Source organism: Zalophus californianus, chromosome 1, assembly GCF_009762305.2.
Source record: "Zalophus californianus isolate mZalCal1 chromosome 1, mZalCal1.pri.v2, whole genome shotgun sequence".
In the NCBI taxonomy this organism is placed as follows: Eukaryota; Metazoa; Chordata; class Mammalia; order Carnivora; family Otariidae; genus Zalophus; species Zalophus californianus.
The window spans coordinates 131490478-131498677 of NC_045595.1; the positions used below are offsets into that span (position 1 = coordinate 131490478).

General features: G+C 40.2%; 1 pseudogene; it reads left to right on the forward strand.

Annotated features, from left to right (window-relative positions):
* The first annotated feature begins 349 nt into the window (after positions 1 to 349).
* On the forward strand, positions 350 to 2195 carry LOC113915938 (annotated as a pseudogene).
* Positions 2196 to 8200: the final 6005 nt, after the last annotated feature.

The window sequence follows — 8200 nt, forward strand, 5'->3', positions numbered from 1 at the left end:
GAGGGGGTAGCTAAAAAGGATGAGACACCTCAGAAGGTGAAATGCCTCGCTTTACACCCCATGACCCACGTCCGGCCCACCACCCTCAGTCATGCGGCCTCTGCCTCCGGGACACAGCCCCACACGCCGGCCTTCTGGACTCCAGACCCGTCGTGGTTAATAACAAAAGGAGACGCACCTGGACTTTCCCCGGAGCCCTCTGCGTTTTTAAGCATCGGGTGGAATTAGGGGTCCTTTGGCTGTAAACTGTGCTTGTTTGATAAAAATAGAAATCAGTCCTGCTCCCCTCAGTGGACAGTTCATTACCTACTAGGAATGTCTCCGACTGTGGGCTTCCCCCGCACCAGGTTGTTCTTTAAGCCACAAAAAGCTGCACCCAAGCTTGTTTGCATCTGTCCTCTCAAGTGTCCATGATGCTGGGCCCCGAGGGAGGTGAAGGCTTTGTGGTCAAGCTCCGTGGCCTGCCCTGGTCCTGCTCTGTTGAGGATGTGCAGAATTTCCTTTCTGCACAATTCATGATGGGGCTGCAGGCATTCATTTCATCTACACTAGAGAAGGCAGGCAGAGTGGTGAGGCTTTTGTTGAACTTGAATCAGAAGATGATGTAAAAATGGCCCTTAAAAAAGATAGGGAAAGCATGAGATATCGGTACATTGAGGTGTTCAAATCCCACAGAACCGAGATGGATTGGGTGTTGAAGCACAGCCGTCCAAACAGTGCCGACACTGCCAATGATGGCTTCCTGCGGCTTCGAGGACTCCCATTTGGATGCACCAAGGAAGAAATTGTTCAGTTCTTCTCAGGATTGGAAATTGTGCCAAATGGGATCACATTGCCTGTGGACCCCGAGGGCAAGATTACAGGGGAAGCCTTTGTGCAGTTTGCCTCCCAGGAGTTAGCTGAGAAGGCCCTAGGGAAGCACAAGGAGAGAACAGGGCACAGGCATATTGAAATGTTCAAGAGCAGTCAGGAAGAAGTTAGGTCATACTCAGATCCCCCTCTGAAATTCATGTCTGTACAGCAGCTGGGGCCCTATGACCGCCCAGACACAGCCAGGAGGTATACTGGCATTGTCAAGCAAGCGGGCCTGGAGAGGATGAGGTCTGGTGCATATAGTGCAGGCTATGGGGGCTATGAGGAGTACAGCGGCCTCAGCGATGGCTACGGCTTCACCACTGATCTGTTCGGGAGAGACCTCAGTTACTGTCTCTCGGGCATGTACGACCACAGATACGGAGACGGCGAGTTCACTGTCCAGAGTACCACTGGACACTGCGTCCACATGAGAGGGCTGCCATACACAGCCACAGAGAGCGACATTTACAACTTCTTCTTTCCACTCAACCCTGTGAGAGTCCATATTGAGATTGGCCCTGATGGAAGAGTGACGGGCGAAGCCAATGTCAAGTTTGCCACTCATGAAGAAGCTGTGGCAGCTATGTCCAAAGACCGGGCCAACATGCAACACAGATACATAGAACGTTTCCTGAATTCCACAACTGGGACCAGCAATGGGGCATAGAGCAGCCAGATGATGCAAGGCATGGGGGCGTCAGCCCAGTCCACTTACAGTGGCCTTGAGAGCCAGTCTGTGAGCGGCTGTTACGGGGCTGGCTATGGAGGCCAGAACAGCATGGGTGGATATGACTAGTTTTGCAGGAGCATTTGAGTTACTGCACTCATTTTCACAGGCAGCCAACAAGCAGTGAAAAGCAATTATTACTCTAGAGGAAGCTGTGGGACCCATTTTGCACCATGAGTTTGTGAAATCTGGATTAAAAAATTACCTCTTCAGCGTTTTCTCATGCAAACTTTCTTCTAGCATGTGATATTGAGTAAACTAAAACTATTTTCAGCTTTTCTCAATTAACATTTTGGTAGTGTACTTCAGAGTGATGTTATCTGAGTTAAAGTAGTTTTAAGTACATTAAATGGATCTTTTACACCACATCACCATGAACACATTGGGGAGACATGCTTTTTTGGAAAACTCAAGGTGCTAGATCCCTGATTCAAAGAGGAACATTTCTCATGTTTGTTCATTCTAGTTTATTTTCATTTAAAATCTTTTAGGTTCAGTTTAAGCTTTTAAAAATAAGTTAGTTTTGAAAATTGAGACACATTACTAATACTGTAGGAATTGGTGAGGCCTTGACTTAAAACTTTCTTTGTACTGTAATTTCCTTTTGGGTGTATTTTGCTAAGTGAAACTTGTTAAATTTTTTTGTTAATTAAATTTTTTTCTTAAAATAAAGATTTTTTCACAATAAAAAAAAGAAGATGACATGCCTCTTTGACAAGAAACTTAACTTCACAGGAATGTAGGAGAAATCTCTGAAAACTGTCAGCAATAAAAAAGAGTAAAAAAGAAGAAAAACTGGATGAATGCAAAGGTCTTAAGAGGTGAGAGTGGGACAATGCTGTACTTTTACTGATCTTCTCAGAAGGAACACTCTAAAAAAAGGTTGGTTTCAAGTAAAGTATTTAAAAAGTTATGAAACTCTAAGTGCAATGTTACTTACAAGACAAGACCTTGAACTCTTAAGTAACTTTTTTTTAATGTGTGGCTTAAATCTCTCTGTTTGCAGATAACAAATTCTAGCCTTTGAACCTCTATGAATGTACAAAAGAGAGCCAACTGGATTCACATTAATCTTCAGAATTTCATTGCTTTGAAATGCAAACAGAACATTTCCATTGGTGAAACAATAGTCAAAGTATTTCTGAAACTTCATTGTAAAACAAACCAGGTAGAAATATAAGAATTTGGTTTATGCCTATAAGAATATTTTAAACTAGGTATTTTTTCATTTTCAGGATAGATCTTGGTTCCCAAGTATATTGAAGTAAAATAATCTCAGAACACTTTATAGACTTGTGTTTTAAACCACTATTTTTTGTATGTTTAGCTTAAGTTTGTTTTTGGAAAGATGACCCTAGTTAAATAGGAATACAAAAATGGATAAAGGTAGAAAATCTTTCTATAACATAGAAATGCACGGCATTGTATGTTTAACAATGGTTGTCTAAGAATTATTCTTCAAGGCTGATGTTTTGGGAGAAAATGAAGATTATTTTACAATCTTGGTTTGAGGCTATGGATTTGTAACTTCTAAATGAGAAGGAGTTGGGACAGGAAGATGGCAGTGGAGTAGTAGAAGCCTAGGCTCACCTCATCCCATGAATACAACTAGATAACTATTAAATCACCCTAAATACCCCAGAAATTGACCTGAAGACTGGCAGAACAAACTTCACAACTAAAGGGAGGGAAGAACAGAAGAAGGTAGGAAGCATGGAGATGTGGTGTAGGGGGGAAATGGATCCTGGCTACTATGTAAGGGAGGGAGCCATGGGCATGGAGAAGGGCAAGAGAGAGAAAAGCACACAGGGGAACACACAAGGAGAATGTTTCCCCATAGCCATTGGCTTGGAAAATGAGAGGGACTAAATTTCCTGAGTTCTTGCAGCCAGCTGGGCTTAAAGCCTAGAGTTTTAAGGGTCAGAAGGTTTGGCTAGGATAGAGCCCAGAGGGCACTACACTGCTCTTGGAGAGAAGGCAAGCAAACAACCCATGGCAGATAGCATGGAAACAGAAATCTAAAGAGCACCTGGGACACACAATGGAGAGATTATTTGCTCTTCTCAGAGCATGTCCCTGAGAAGCAGCATTCATTGAGACACCTCTCTGAGAACAGAGGGGCTGGCTGGTGCCATTTCCCTGCCCCATTCCTCAGCATAAACACAGAACCACCTGTGTGAAACAGCACAGCATGGAGACTGGCTACCTAACTTGCTTACATTAAGCCCCACCCCGCTGTGTTCTGGTGGAACTTCCCTCCCATTTACCTCAGTCCCAGTATGGCAGGCCTCCCCCTGAGGAGGACCAGTACAAACCCCTGCCCACACCACATCTCCTGACCAGAGAGTTTTTCAGGGCCTCAGTTTCAGGGGAGGTGGTGACAGGTCTCATTTCACAAGCAGACCAGAGCACACCTAGTTAAAACTCACCACATTCAGGCCAGGGACGAACACTGCTCACAGCAGGCAAGAAAAACCTCTGCAGATGACTGACCTGAGGGATAGAGCACCCAGAACACAATAGCAGAGTGATGCAGCACACACTGAAAACAGTCCCTGAAGCACCAGGCCCTGAATACTACATGACCTCTTCTTTATAAGGCCATTACTTTAAGGAATAGGAGACAAAACTGGCTTATCTGACACAGAGAAGCAGGCCAAGACTTAGACAAAATGCCAAGATAGAGGAATTTATCCCAAATGAAAGAACAAGATAAGGCCATGGCCAGAGATCTAAGTGAAATAGATATAAGTAACATGCCTGATGAAAAATTTAAAGAAACAATTATAAGGATACTCACTGGACTCGAGGAAATAATGGAATACAGCAGTGAGACCCTAATAACAGAGATAAGAGTTAAAAAGGAATCGATCAGATTGAGATCCTCTCCCTCTCCTTTTGCCCCTCCCCCAACTCATATGCTTTCTGTTTCTCTCTCTAAAATAAATAAACAAAATCTTTAAAAATTTTAAAAATCAATCAGAGATGAAGAGTGCAAAAAACAAGATTATAAATATGCTTGATGCAATGAACAGCAGGCTGGAAGAAGCAGAGGAAGAAATTAATGATCTACAAGACAAAGTAATGGAAAGCAATAAAGCTGAACAAAAGAGAGAAAGAAGAAATATGCAAAATGAGAACAGACTTAGAGAACTCAGCGATTCCATCAAATGTAATAACATTCAAATTATAGGAGTCCCAGAAGTAGACAAGAGAAAAAAAGGGATAGAAATTTTATTTAAAGAAATAATAGCTGAAAACTTCCCTAACTTGGGGAAGGATCCCGACATCCAGATCCAGGAGGCACAGAGAACTCCCACCAAGACATATTATAATTAAATTTGTAAGATATAGTGATAAAGAAAAATTCTTAAAAGTAGCAAGACAAAAGAAGTCTTAAACTTACAGGGGAAAACCCATAAGAGTAACAGGAGAGGAGGGTGGGGACCGGGTCCCTCATGGTCACTGCTGCACCCCAGCTCCTCTCAGGGCTGTTGTGCACCGTGAACATATTTATAAAAAGAGGAGTAAATTGGAGGAGGAGCAAGATGGCAGAGGAGTAGGAGACCTAAATTTTGTCTGGTCCCAGGAATTCAGCTAGATAGGTATCAAAACATTCTGAACACCTATGAACTCAACAGGAGAACAAAGAAAAGAATAGCAGCAACTCTCTGAACAGAAAAGCGACCACTTTCTGGAAGGTAGGACGTGTGGAGAATAGTGTTAAAAATAGAGCTACCCTATGACCCAGCAATTGCACTACTGGGTATTTACCCCAAAAATACAAATGTAGTGATCCAAAGGGGTACGTGCACCCCAATGTTTATAGCAGCAATGTCCACAATACCACAATAGCCAAACTATGGAAAGAGCCAAGATGTCCATCACCAGATGAATGGATAAAGAAGATGTGATACACACACACACACACACACACACACACACACACACACAATGGAATATTATGCAGCCATCAAAAAAATTCTTGCCATTTGCAACGACATGGATGGAACTAGAGGGTATTATGCTAAGCGAAATAAGTCAGTCAGAGAAAGACATATATCATATGATCTCACTGATATGAGGAATTCTTAATCTCAGGAAACAGGGTTGCTGGAATGGTGGGGGGTGGGAGGGATGGGGTTGCTGGGTAATAGACATTGGGGAGGGTTTGTGCTATGGTGAGTGCTGTGAATTGTGTAAGACTGATGAATCACAGACCTGTACCTCTGAAATAAATAATACATTATATGTTAAAAAAAAAGAAGAAAAAGAAGAAGATAGTAGGAAGGGAAAAATGAAGGGGGGGAAGTCAGAGGGGAGACAAACCATGAGAGACTGTGGACTCTAAGAAACAAACTGAGGGTTCTAGAGGGGAGGGGGTGGGGGGATGGGTTAGCCTGGTGATGGGTATTAAAGAAGGCACGTATTGAATGGAGCACTGGGTGTTATATGCAAACAAGGAATCATGGAACACTACATCAAAAAAATTAATTAATTAAAAAAAAAAGAGTAATGGGAGATTTTTCAACAGAAACTTGGTAAGCCAGATGGGAGTGACATGATATACTCAAAGTGCTGAATGGGAAAAATCTGCGGCCTAGAATACTCTATTCAGCAAAGCCATCATTCAGAATAGAAGGAGAGGTAGAGTTTCCCAGACAAACAAAACCTAAAGGAGTTTATGACCACAAAAGGAGCTCTGCAAGAAATATTAAAGGGGACTTTTTGAGTACAAAGGAGAGACCAAAAGTGAGAGTATAAAGGTAGGAAACACAAAAGTAGCAAAAATGAGTATTTCTGTAAAAAATTACTCAAGTAACTCACAAAAAAATACAAGTAAAATATAATAACATATGCCTAAAATGCGGGGAGGACAGGAGAAAAGAATGGGTTCAAACTTAAATGACCATCAACTTAATACAGACTGCTATGTACATAAAAGGTTATATACAAACCTAATGGTAACCATTATCAAAAACCACTAATAAACATGCACAGAATAAGGAGAAAGAAATGCAAATATATCACTAAGGAAAATCAGCAAAACATGAAAGGGAGAAAGACAAAAAAGGATCAGAGAAAATCTCCAGGAACAACCACAAAACAAGTAATAAAATGGCAATAAATACATATCTATCACTAATTACTTTGAATGTACATGGACTAAATGCTCCAATCAAAATACACAGAGTATCAGAATGGATTAAAAAAAAAAACACAGACTCATCTATATGCTGCCTACAAGAGACTCATTTTAGATCTAAAAACACCCACAGATTGAAAGTGAGGGGATAGAGAAACATTTATCATTTAAATGGATGTCAGCAGAAAGCCAGAGTAGCAATACTTATGTCAGACAAACTAGACTTTAAAACAAAGATTATAACAAGACAAAGAAGGATGCTATATAATATTCAAGGGGACAATCCAACAAGAAGACATAACAATTATAAGTACTTAGACACCCAACATGGGAGTTCCCAAATACATAAAACAATTAATAACAAACAAAGGAACTAATCAATAATTATACAATAATAGTAGGGGACTTTAACACCCCACTTACAATAATGGACAGATCATCTAAACAGAAAATCAACAAGGAAACAATGGCTTGGAAGGACACATTGGACCAGATGGACTTAACAGATATATTAGAAACATTCTATCCTAAAACAGCAGACTACACATTCTTTTCAGGTGCACGTGGAATATTCTCCAGAATAGATCACATATTAGGCCACAAAACAGGCCTCAAAAAATTAAAGAAGACTGAAATCGTATCATACATCTTTTCTGACCACAACGCTATGAAACTAGAAGTCAACCACAAGAAAAAATCTGAAAAGACCACAAATACACAGAGGTTAAATACTATGCTATTAAGCAATGAATGGGTCAACCAGGAAATTAAAGAAGAAATAAAAAAATACATATACACAAATGAAAATGAAAAAAGGACAGTTCAAAACCTTTGGGATGCAGCAAAAGCAGTCATAAGAGGGAAGTATATAGCAATACATGCCTACCACAAGGAGCTGGAAAAATCTCAAATAAACAACTTAACCTTACACCTAAAGGAGCCAAAAAAAAAAAAAAAAAGGACAACAAAGCCCAAAGCCAGTAGAAGGAAGGAAATAATAAAGATTAGAGCAGAAATAAATGATATGGAAACTAAAAACACAACAGGACATATCAATGAAGACAGAAGTTGGTTTTTTGAAAAAAAATTAATAAAATTGATCAGCTTCTAGTCAGTATCAAAAAGAAAAGAGAAAGGACCTAAATAAGTAAAATCACAAATGATAGAGGAGAAATTAAAACCAACACCACAGAAATACAAACAATTATAAGAGAATATATGAAAAACAATATGCCAACAAATTGGACAACCTAGAAGAAATGGATACATTTCTGGGAACATAAATTCCCAAAACTGAAACAGGAAGAAATAAAAAATTTGAACACCTCAATAATCAGCAAGAAATTGAATCAGAAAACTCCCAACAAATAAAACTCCAGGACCAGATGGCTTAAAAGGTGAATTCTACCAAACATAAAGAAGAATTAATACCTACTCTTCTCAAACTATTCCAAAAAACAGAAAAAGAAGGA